Here is a 12,394-nt window from a genome sequence, read left to right on the forward strand (position 1 = left end):
TATTTCCAAACCCGTCAAAACTAATCAAAACATTCCGAATACCCGCCAAAACATTCCAAATACCCGCCAAAATATTTTAAACCCCGCCAAAAGGAATCCAAACATTCCAAAACCTGCCAACACAATAAAAACAACTCAAGAGAATACAAAACATTCTAAAACCCAACCAAAACATTCCCGAAAACCCGACAAAACATCATAAAAACAAATCAAAACCAACCAAAATATTCCGAAAACCCGCCCAAATAATTTAGACCCACAAAACTCATCAAAACATTCTGAAAAAATGCCAAAACATTAGAAAACCAGCCAGAACTGATCAAAACATTCAAAAAACTTGGCAAAACATCACAAAAACAAATCAAAACCAACCAAAACATTCCAAAAACCCGACAAAATAGTTTACAACCTGCCAAAACTGATCAAAACATTCTGAAAAGATGCCAAAATACTAGAAAACCAGTCAGAAGTGATCAAAACTTTCAATAACTTGCCAAAACATAATCAAAACAAATGAAAGCAAACCAAAACATTCCAAATACCCGCCAAAATATTTTAAAACCCGCCAAAACGAATCCAAACGTTCCACAACCTGCCAAGACAATAAAAACAACACAAGAGAAAACAAAACATTCTAAAACACCACCAAAACATTCCGAAAACCCGCCAAAAGATCATCAAAACAAATCAAAACAAACCAAACAATAGGAGGAACACGGCAACATATTGGCAAGCAAGAGACGGAGAGCGCGGCACCTTCTAGGAGGCCAAGAAAGAAGCCGCACAACACCTGCACTGTGTCTGCAACTTTCAAACTGCTAGAAGCTAGTGGCTTGCCACTGGCCTGCCTCTTCAATTGCCATTAGCATTCCAATGGAAGCTATTCTTGGACAATTTTGCTCTGCTTGCTGCTAGTTCTGCCCCAGCCTACCATAGATAACCTTGCTCTTCCCTTGAGGCTCTGAGATGCCAAGAACTTGTCAACTTCAAAGGGCGGGCCGGGCTACATCTACTCAGCTGCCACAGTTTCTCCTTGCTAGACCTAGTGGGAAAGCATTTTGCTGAGATGCAGAAGGCAAGAAACGCAGAATACGGAGACGCGGAGCTGTCCCAAGTGCCGCTGCCAGGCGTCTTGCCGCAGAAGGAGCGCCCCGGAGCGCACCGCAACCGGCACCGTCATCTCTGCGCAAAGAGCCAAAATATTTGAAAACCCGCCAAAACTAATCCAAAAATATTTTCAAACCCGCCAAAATAGAAAACCAGACAGAAGTGATCAATACATTCGAAAAAACCTGACAAAACATGATAAAGCCCAGCAAAGCTAATCCAAACACACCAAAAACTGGGCTAAACAGAATCAAAACCTTCTAAAAACCGGCCAAAATATTTCAAAACCCGTCAAAACTAATCAAAACATTCTGAATACCCGCCAAAACATTCCAAATACCCGCCAAAATATTTTAAACCCCGCCAAAAGGAATCCAAACATTCCAAAACCTGCCAACACAATAAAAACAACTCAAGAGAATACAAAACATTCTAAAACCCAACCAAAACATTCCCGAAAACCCGACAAAACATCATAAAAACAAATCAAAACCAACCAAAATATTCCGAAAACCCGCCAAAATAATTTAGACCCACAAAACTCATCAAAACATTCTGAAAAAATGCCAAAACATTAGAAAACCAGCCAGAACTGATCAAAACATTCAAAAAACTTGGCAAAACATCATAAAAACAAATCAAAACCAACCAAAACATTCCAAAAACCCGACAAAATAGTTTACAACCTGCCAAAACTGATCAAAACATTCTGAAAAGATGCCAAAATACTAGAAAACCAGTCAGAAGTGATCAAAACTTTCAATAACTTGCCAAAACATAATCAAAACAAATGAAAGCAAACCAAAACATTCCAAATACCCGCCAAAATATTTTAAAACCCGCCAAAACGAATCCAAACGTTCCACAACCTGCCAAGACAATAAAAACAACACAAGAGAAAACAAAACATTCTAAAACACCACCAAAACATTCCGAAAACCCGCCAAAAGATCATCAAAACAAATCAAAACAAACCAAACAATAGGAGGAACACGGCAACATATTGGCAAGCAAGAGACGGAGAGCGCGGCACCTTCTAGGAGGCCAAGAAAGAAGCCGCACAACACCTGCACTGTGTCTGCAACTTTCAAACTGCTAGAAGCTAGTGGCTTGCCACTGGCCTGCCTCTTCAATTGCCATTAGCATTCCAATGGAAGCTATTCTTGGACAATTTTGCTCTGCTTGCTGCTAGTTCTGCCCCAGCCTACCATAGATAACCTTGCTCTTCCCTTGAGGCTCTGAGATGCCAAGAACTTGTCAACTTCAAAGGGCGGGCCGGGCTACATCTACTCAGCTGCCACAGTTTCTCCTTGCTAGACCTAGTGGGAAAGCATTTTGCTGAGATGCAGAGGGCAAGAAACGCAGAATACGGAGACGCGGAGCTGTCCCAAGTGCCGCTGCCAGGCGTCTTGCCGCAGAAGGAGCGCCCCGGAGCGCACCGCAACCGGCACCGTCATCTCTGCGCAAAGAGCCAAAATATTTGAAAACCCGCCAAAACTAATCCAAAAATATTTTCAAACCCGCCAAAATAGAAAACCAGACAGAAGTGATCAATACATTCGAAAAAACCTGACAAAACATGATAAAGCCCAGCAAAGCTAATCCAAACACACCAAAAACTGGGCTAAACAGAATCAAAACCTTCTAAAAACCGGCCAAAATATTTCAAAACCCGTCAAAACTAATCAAAACATTCTGAATACCCGCCAAAACATTCCAAATACCCGCCAAAATATTTTAAACCCCGCCAAAAGGAATCCAAACATTCCAAAACCTGCCAACACAATAAAAACAACTCAAGAGAATACAAAACATTCTAAAACCCAACCAAAACATTCCCGAAAACCCGACAAAACATCATAAAAACAAATCAAAACCAACCAAAATATTCCGAAAACCCGCCAAAATAATTTAGACCCACAAAACTCATCAAAACATTCTGAAAAAATGCCAAAACATTAGAAAACCAGCCAGAACTGATCAAAACATTCAAAAAACTTGGCAAAACATCATAAAAACAAATCAAAACCAACCAAAACATTCCAAAAACCCGACAAAATAGTTTACAACCTGCCAAAACTGATCAAAACATTCTGAAAAGATGCCAAAATACTAGAAAACCAGTCAGAAGTGATCAAAACTTTCAATAACTTGCCAAAACATAATCAAAACAAATGAAAGCAAACCAAAACATTCCAAATACCCGCCAAAATATTTTAAAACCCGCCAAAACGAATCCAAACGTTCCACAACCTGCCAAGACAATAAAAACAACACAAGAGAAAACAAAACATTCTAAAACACCACCAAAACATTCCGAAAACCCGCCAAAAGATCATCAAAACAAATCAAAACAAACCAAACAATAGGAGGAACACGGCAACATATTGGCAAGCAAGAGACGGAGAGCGCGGCACCTTCTAGGAGGCCAAGAAAGAAGCCGCACAACACCTGCACTGTGTCTGCAACTTTCAAACTGCTAGAAGCTAGTGGCTTGCCACTGGCCTGCCTCTTCAATTGCCATTAGCATTCCAATGGAAGCTATTCTTGGACAATTTTGCTCTGCTTGCTGCTAGTTCTGCCCCAGCCTACCATAGATAACCTTGCTCTTCCCTTGAGGCTCTGAGATGCCAAGAACTTGTCAACTTCAAAGGGCGGGCCGGGCTACATCTACTCAGCTGCCACAGTTTCTCCTTGCTAGACCTAGTGGGAAAGCATTTTGCTGAGATGCAGAAGGCAAGAAACGCAGAATACGGAGACGCGGAGCTGTCCCAAGTGCCGCTGCCAGGCGTCTTGCCGCAGAAGGAGCGCCCCGGAGCGCACCGCAACCGGCACCGTCGTCTCTGCGCAAAGAGCCAAAATATTTGAAAACCCGCCAAAACTAATCCAAAAATATTTTCAAACCCGCCAAAATAGAAAACCAGACAGAAGTGATCAATACATTCGAAAAAACCTGACAAAACATGATAAAGCCCACCAAAGCTAATCCAAACACACCAAAAACTGGGCTAAACAGAATCAAAACCTTCTAAAAACCGGCCAAAATATTTCCAAACCCGTCAAAACTAATCAAAACATTCCGAATACCCGCCAAAACATTCCAAATACCCGCCAAAATATTTTAAACCCCGCCAAAAGGAATCCAAACATTCCAAAACCTGCCAACACAATAAAAACAACTCAAGAGAATACAAAACATTCTAAAACCCAACCAAAACATTCCCGAAAACCCGACAAAACATCATAAAAACAAATCAAAACCAACCAAAATATTCCGAAAAACCGCCAAAATAATTTAGACCCACAAAACTCATCAAAACATTCTGAAAAAATGCCAAAACATTAGAAAACCAGCCAGAACTGATCAAAACATTCAAAAAACTTGGCAAAACATCACAAAAACAAATCAAAACCAACCAAAACATTCCAAAAACCCGACAAAATAGTTTACAACCTGCCAAAACTGATCAAAACATTCTGAAAAGATGCCAAAATACTAGAAAACCAGTCAGAAGTGATCAAAACTTTCAATAACTTGCCAAAACATAATCAAAACAAATGAAAGCAAACCAAAACATTCCAAATACCCGCCAAAATATTTTAAAACCCGCCAAAACGAATCCAAACGTTCCACAACCTGCCAAGACAATAAAAACAACACAAGAGAAAACAAAACATTCTAAAACACCACCAAAACATTCCGAAAACCCGCCAAAAGATCATCAAAACAAATCAAAACAAACCAAACAATAGGAGGAACACGGCAACATATTGGCAAGCAAGAGACGGAGAGCGCGGCACCTTCTAGGAGGCCAAGAAAGAAGCCGCACAACACCTGCACTGTGTCTGCAACTTTCAAACTGCTAGAAGCTAGTGGCTTGCCACTGGCCTGCCCCTTCAATTGCCATTAGCATTCCAATGGAAGCTATTCTTGGACAATTTTGCTCTGCTTGCTGCTAGTTCTGCCCCAGCCTACCATAGATAACCTTGCTCTTCCCTTGAGGCTCTGAGATGCCAAGAACTTGTCAACTTCAAAGGGCGGGCCGGGCTACATCTACTCAGCTGCCACAGTTTCTCCTTGCTAGACCTAGTGGGAAAGCATTTTGCTGAGATGCAGAAGGCAAGAAACGCAGAATACGGAGACGCGGAGCTGTCCCAAGTGCCGCTGCCAGGCGTCTTGCCGCAGAAGGAGCGCCCCGGAGCGCACCGCAACCGGCACCGTCATCTCTGCGCAAAGAGCCAAAATATTTGAAAACCCGCCAAAACTAATCCAAAAATATTTTCAAACCCGCCAAAATAGAAAACCAGACAGAAGTGATCAATACATTCGAAAAAACCTGACAAAACATGATAAAGCCCAGCAAAGCTAATCCAAACACACCAAAAACTGGGCTAAACAGAATCAAAACCTTCTAAAAACCGGCCAAAATATTTCCAAACCCGTCAAAACTAATCAAAACATTCTGAATACCCGCCAAAACATTCCAAATACCCGCCAAAATATTTTAAACCCCGCCAAAAGGAATCCAAACATTCCAAAACCTGCCAACACAATAAAAACAACTCAAGAGAATACAAAACATTCTAAAACCCAACCAAAACATTCCCGAAAACCCGACAAAACATCATAAAAACAAATCAAAACCAACCAAAATATTCCGAAAACCCGCCCAAATAATTTAGACCCACAAAACTCATCAAAACATTCTGAAAAAATGCCAAAACATTAGAAAACCAGCCAGAACTGATCAAAACATTCAAAAAACTTGGCAAAACATCATAAAAACAAATCAAAACCAACCAAAACATTCCAAAAACCCGACAAAATAGTTTACAACCTGCCAAAACTGATCAAAACATTCTGAAAAGATGCCAAAATACTAGAAAACCAGTCAGAAGTGATCAAAACTTTCAATAACTTGCCAAAACATAATCAAAACAAATGAAAGCAAACCAAAACATTCCAAATACCCGCCAAAATATTTTAAAACCCGCCAAAACGAATCCAAACGTTCCACAACCTGCCAAGACAATAAAAACAACACAAGAGAAAACAAAACATTCTAAAACACCACCAAAACATTCCGAAAACCCGCCAAAAGATCATCAAAACAAATCAAAACAAACCAAACAATAGGAGGAACACGGCAACATATTGGCAAGCAAGAGACGGAGAGCGCGGCACCTTCTAGGAGGCCAAGAAGGAAGCCGCACAACACCTGCACTGTGTCTGCAACTTTCAAACTGCTAGAAGCTAGTGGCTTGCCACTGGCCTGCCTCTTCAATTGCCATTAGCATTCCAATGGAAGCTATTCTTGGACAACTTTGCTCTGCTTGCTGCTAGTTCTGCCCCAGCCTACCATAGATAACCTTGCTCTTCCCTTGAGGCTCTGAGATGCCAAGAACTTGTCAACTTCAAAGGGCGGGCCAGGCTACATCTACTCAGCTGCCACAGTTTCTCCTTGCTAGACCTAGTGGGAAAGCATTTTGCTGAGATGCAGAAGGCAAGAAACGCAGAATACGGAGACGCGGAGCTGTCCCAAGTGCCGCTGCCAGGCGTCTTGCCGCAGAAGGAGCGCCCCGGAGCGCACCGCAACCGGCACCGTCATCTCTGCGCAAAGAGCCAAAATATTTGAAAACCCGCCAAAACTAATCCAAAAATATTTTCAAACCCGCCAAAATAGAAAACCAGACAGAAGTGATCAATACATTCGAAAAAACCTGACAAAACATGATAAAGCCCAGCAAAGCTAATCCAAACACACCAAAAACTGGGCTAAACAGAATCAAAACCTTCTAAAAACCGGCCAAAATATTTCAAAACCCGTCAAAACTAATCAAAACATTCTGAATACCCGCCAAAACATTCCAAATACCCGCCAAAATATTTTAAACCCCGCCAAAAGGAATCCAAACATTCCAAAACCTGCCAACACAATAAAAACAACTCAAGAGAATACAAAACATTCTAAAACCCAACCAAAACATTCCCGAAAACCCGACAAAACATCATAAAAACAAATCAAAACCAACCAAAATATTCCGAAAACCCGCCAAAATAATTTAGACCCACAAAACTCATCAAAACATTCTGAAAAAATGCCAAAACATTAGAAAACCAGCCAGAACTGATCAAAACATTCCAAAAACTTGGCAAAACATCATAAAAACAAATCAAAACCAACCAAAACATTCCAAAAACCCGACAAAATAGTTTACAACCTGCCAAAACTGATCAAAACATTCTGAAAAGATGCCAAAATACTAGAAAACCAGTCAGAAGTGATCAAAACTTTCAATAACTTGCCAAAACATAATCAAAACAAATGAAAGCAAACCAAAACATTCCAAATACCCGCCAAAATATTTTAAAACCCGCCAAAACGAATCCAAACGTTCCACAACCTGCCAAGACAATAAAAACAACACAAGAGAAAACAAAACATTCTAAAACACCACCAAAACATTCCGAAAACCCGCCAAAAGATCATCAAAACAAATCAAAACAAACCAAACAATAGGAGGAACACGGCAACATATTGGCAAGCAAGAGACGGAGAGCGCGGCACCTTCTAGGAGGCCAAGAAAGAAGCCGCACAACACCTGCACTGTGTCTGCAACTTTCAAACTGCTAGAAGCTAGTGGCTTGCCACTGGCCTGCCTCCTCAATTGCCATTAGCATTCCAATGGAAGCTATTCTTGGACAATTTTGCTCTGCTTGCTGCTAGTTCTGCCCCAGCCTACCATAGATAACCTTGCTCTTCCCTTGAGGCTCTGAGATGCCAAGAACTTGTCAACTTCAAAGGGCGGGCCGGGCTACATCTACTCAGCTGCCACAGTTTCTCCTTGCTAGACCTAGTGGGAAAGCATTTTGCTGAGATGCAGAAGGCAAGAAACGCAGAATACGGAGACGCGGAGCTGTCCCAAGTGCCGCTGCCAGGCGTCTTGCCGCAGAAGGAGCGCCCCGGAGCGCACCGCAACCGGCACCGTCGTCTCTGCGCAAAGAGCCAAAATATTTGAAAACCCGCCAAAACTAATCCAAAAATATTTTCAAACCCGCCAAAATAGAAAACCAGACAGAAGTGATCAATACATTCGAAAAAACCTGACAAAACATGATAAAGCCCACCAAAGCTAATCCAAACACACCAAAAACTGGGCTAAACAGAATCAAAACCTTCTAAAAACCGGCCAAAATATTTCCAAACCCGTCAAAACTAATCAAAACATTCCGAATACCCGCCAAAACATTCCAAATACCCGCCAAAATATTTTAAACCCCGCCAAAAGGAATCCAAACATTCCAAAACCTGCCAACACAATAAAAACAACTCAAGAGAATACAAAACATTCTAAAACCCAACCAAAACATTCCCGAAAACCCGACAAAACATCATAAAAACAAATCAAAACCAACCAAAATATTCCGAAAAACCGCCCAAATAATTTAGACCCACAAAACTCATCAAAACATTCTGAAAAAATGCCAAAACATTAGAAAACCAGCCAGAACTGATCAAAACATTCAAAAAACTTGGCAAAACATCACAAAAACAAATCAAAACCAACCAAAACATTCCAAAAACCCGACAAAATAGTTTACAACCTGCCAAAACTGATCAAAACATTCTGAAAAGATGCCAAAATACTAGAAAACCAGTCAGAAGTGATCAAAACTTTCAATAACTTGCCAAAACATAATCAAAACAAATGAAAGCAAACCAAAACATTCCAAATACCCGCCAAAATATTTGAAAACCCGCCAAAACGAATCCAAACGTTCCACAACCTGCCAAGACAATAAAAACAACACAAGAGAAAACAAAACATTCTAAAACACCACCAAAACATTCCGAAAACCCGCCAAAAGATCATCAAAACAAATCAAAACAAACCAAACAATAGGAGGAACACGGCAACATATTGGCAAGCAAGAGACGGAGAGCGTGGCACCTTCTAGGAGGCCAAGAAAGGAGCCGCACAACACCTGCACTGTGTCTGCAACTTTCAAACTGCTAGAAGCTAGTGGCTTGCCACTGGCCTGCCCCTTCAATTGCCATTAGCATTCCAATGGAAGCTATTCTTGGACAATTTTGCTCTGCTTGCTGCTAGTTCTGCCCCAGCCTACCATAGATAACCTTGCTCTTCCCTTGAGGCTCTGAGATGCCAAGAACTTGTCAACTTCAAAGGGCGGGCCGGGCTACATCTACTCAGCTGCCACAGTTTCTCCTTGCTAGACCTAGTGGGAAAGCATTTTGCTGAGATGCAGAAGGCAAGAAACGCAGAATACGGAGACGCGGAGCTGTCCCAAGTGCCGCTGCCAGGCGTCTTGCCGCAGAAGGAGCGCCCCGGAGCGCACCGCAACCGGCACCGTCATCTCTGCGCAAAGAGCCAAAATATTTGAAAACCCACCAAAACTAATCCAAAAATATTTTCAAACCCGCCAAAATAGAAAACCAGACAGAAGTGATCAATACATTCGAAAAAACCTGACAAAACATGATAAAGCCCAGCAAAGCTAATCCAAACACACCAAAAACTGGGCTAAACAGAATCAAAACCTTCTAAAAACCGGCCAAAATATTTCAAAACCCGTCAAAACTAATCAAAACATTCTGAATACCCGCCAAAACATTCCAAATACCCGCCAAAATATTTTAAACCCCGCCAAAAGGAATCCAAACATTCCAAAACCTGCCAACACAATAAAAACAACTCAAGAGAATACAAAACATTCTAAAACCCAACCAAAACATTCCCGAAAACCCGACAAAACATCATAAAAACAAATCAAAACCAACCAAAATATTCCGAAAACCCGCCAAAATAATTTAGACCCACAAAACTCATCAAAACATTCTGAAAAAATGCCAAAACATTAGAAAACCAGCCAGAACTGATCAAAACATTCAAAAAACTTGGCAAAACATCATAAAAACAAATCAAAACCAACCAAAACATTCCAAAAACCCGACAAAATAGTTTACAACCTGCCAAAACTGATCAAAACATTCTGAAAAGATGCCAAAATACTAGAAAACCAGTCAGAAGTGATCAAAACTTTCAATAACTTGCCAAAACATAATCAAAACAAATGAAAGCAAACCAAAACATTCCAAATACCCGCCAAAATATTTTAAAACCCGCCAAAACGAATCCAAACGTTCCACAACCTGCCAAGACAATAAAAACAACACAAGAGAAAACAAAACATTCTAAAACACCACCAAAACATTCCGAAAACCCGCCAAAAGATCATCAAAACAAATCAAAACAAACCAAACAATAGGAGGAACACGGCAACATATTGGCAAGCAAGAGACGGAGAGCGCGGCACCTTCTAGGAGGCCAAGAAAGAAGCCGCACAACACCTGCACTGTGTCTGCAACTTTCAAACTGCTAGAAGCTAGTGGCTTGCCACTGGCCTGCCTCTTCAATTGCCATTAGCATTCCAATGGAAGCTATTCTTGGACAACTTTGCTCTGCTTGCTGCTAGTTCTGCCCCAGCCTACCATAGATAACCTTGCTCTTCCCTTGAGGCTCTGAGATGCCAAGAACTTGTCAACTTCAAAGGGCGGGCCGGGCTACATCTACTCAGCTGCCACAGTTTCTCCTTGCTAGACCTAGTGGGAAAGCATTTTGCTGAGATGCAGAAGGCAAGAAACGCAGAATACGGAGACGCGGAGCTGTCCCAAGTGCCGCTGCCAGGCGTCTTGCCGCAGAAGGAGCGCCCCGGAGCGCACCGCAACCGGCACCGTCGTCTCTGCGCAAAGAGCCAAAATATTTTCAAACCCGCCAAAACTAATCCAAAAATATTTTCAAACCCGCCAAAATAGAAAACCAGACAGAAGTGATCAATACATTCGAAAAAACCTGACAAAACATGATAAAGCCCACCAAAGCTAATCCAAACACACCAAAAACTGGGCTAAACAGAATCAAAACCTTCTAAAAACCGGCCAAAATATTTCCAAACCCGTCAAAACTAATCAAAACATTCCGAATACCCGCCAAAACATTCCAAATACCCGCCAAAATATTTTAAACCCCGCCAAAAGGAATCCAAACATTCCAAAACCTGCCAACACAATAAAAACAACTCAAGAGAATACAAAACATTCTAAAACCCAACCAAAACATTCCCGAAAACCCGACAAAACATCATAAAAACAAATCAAAACCAACCAAAATATTCCGAAAAACCGCCCAAATAATTTAGACCCACAAAACTCATCAAAACATTCTGAAAAAATGCCAAAACATTAGAAAACCAGCCAGAACTGATCAAAACATTCAAAAAACTTGGCAAAACATCACAAAAACAAATCAAAACCAACCAAAACATTCCAAAAACCCGACAAAATAGTTTACAACCTGCCAAAACTGATCAAAACATTCTGAAAAGATGCCAAAATACTAGAAAACCAGTCAGAAGTGATCAAAACTTTCAATAACTTGCCAAAACATAATCAAAACAAATGAAAGCAAACCAAAACATTCCAAATACCCGCCAAAATATTTTAAAACCCGCCAAAACGAATCCAAACGTTCCACAACCTGCCAAGACAATAAAAACAACACAAGAGAAAACAAAACATTCTAAAACACCACCAAAACATTCCGAAAACCCGCCAAAAGATCATCAAAACAAATCAAAACAAACCAAACAATAGGAGGAACACGGCAACATATTGGCAAGCAAGAGACGGAGAGCGCGGCACCTTCTAGGAGGCCAAGAAAGAAGCCGCACAACACCTGCACTGTGTCTGCAACTTTCAAACTGCTAGAAGCTAGTGGCTTGCCACTGGCCTGCCTCTTCAATTGCCATTAGCATTCCAATGGAAGCTATTCTTGGACAATTTTGCTCTGCTTGCTGCTAGTTCTGCCCCAGCCTACCATAGATAACCTTGCTCTTCCCTTGAGGCTCTGAGATGCCAAGAACTTGTCAATTTCAAAGGGCGGGCCGGGCTACATCTACTCAGCTGCCACAGTTTCTCCTTGCTAGACCTAGTGGGAAAGCATTTTGCTGAGATGCAGAAGGCAAGAAACGCAGAATACGGAGACGCGGAGCTGTCCCAAGTGCCGCTGCCAGGCGTCTTGCCGCAGAAGGAGCGCCCCGGAGCGCACCGCAACCGGCACCATCGTCTCTGCGCAAAGAGCCAAAATATTTGAAAACCCGCCAAAACTCATCCAAAAATATTTTCAAACCCGCCAAAATAGAAAACCAGACAGAAGTGATCAATACATTCGAAAAAACCTGACAAAACATAATAAAGCCCACCAAAGC

Source organism: Passer domesticus, chromosome 7, assembly GCF_036417665.1.
Source record: "Passer domesticus isolate bPasDom1 chromosome 7, bPasDom1.hap1, whole genome shotgun sequence".
Classification (NCBI taxonomy): domain Eukaryota; kingdom Metazoa; phylum Chordata; class Aves; order Passeriformes; family Passeridae; genus Passer; species Passer domesticus.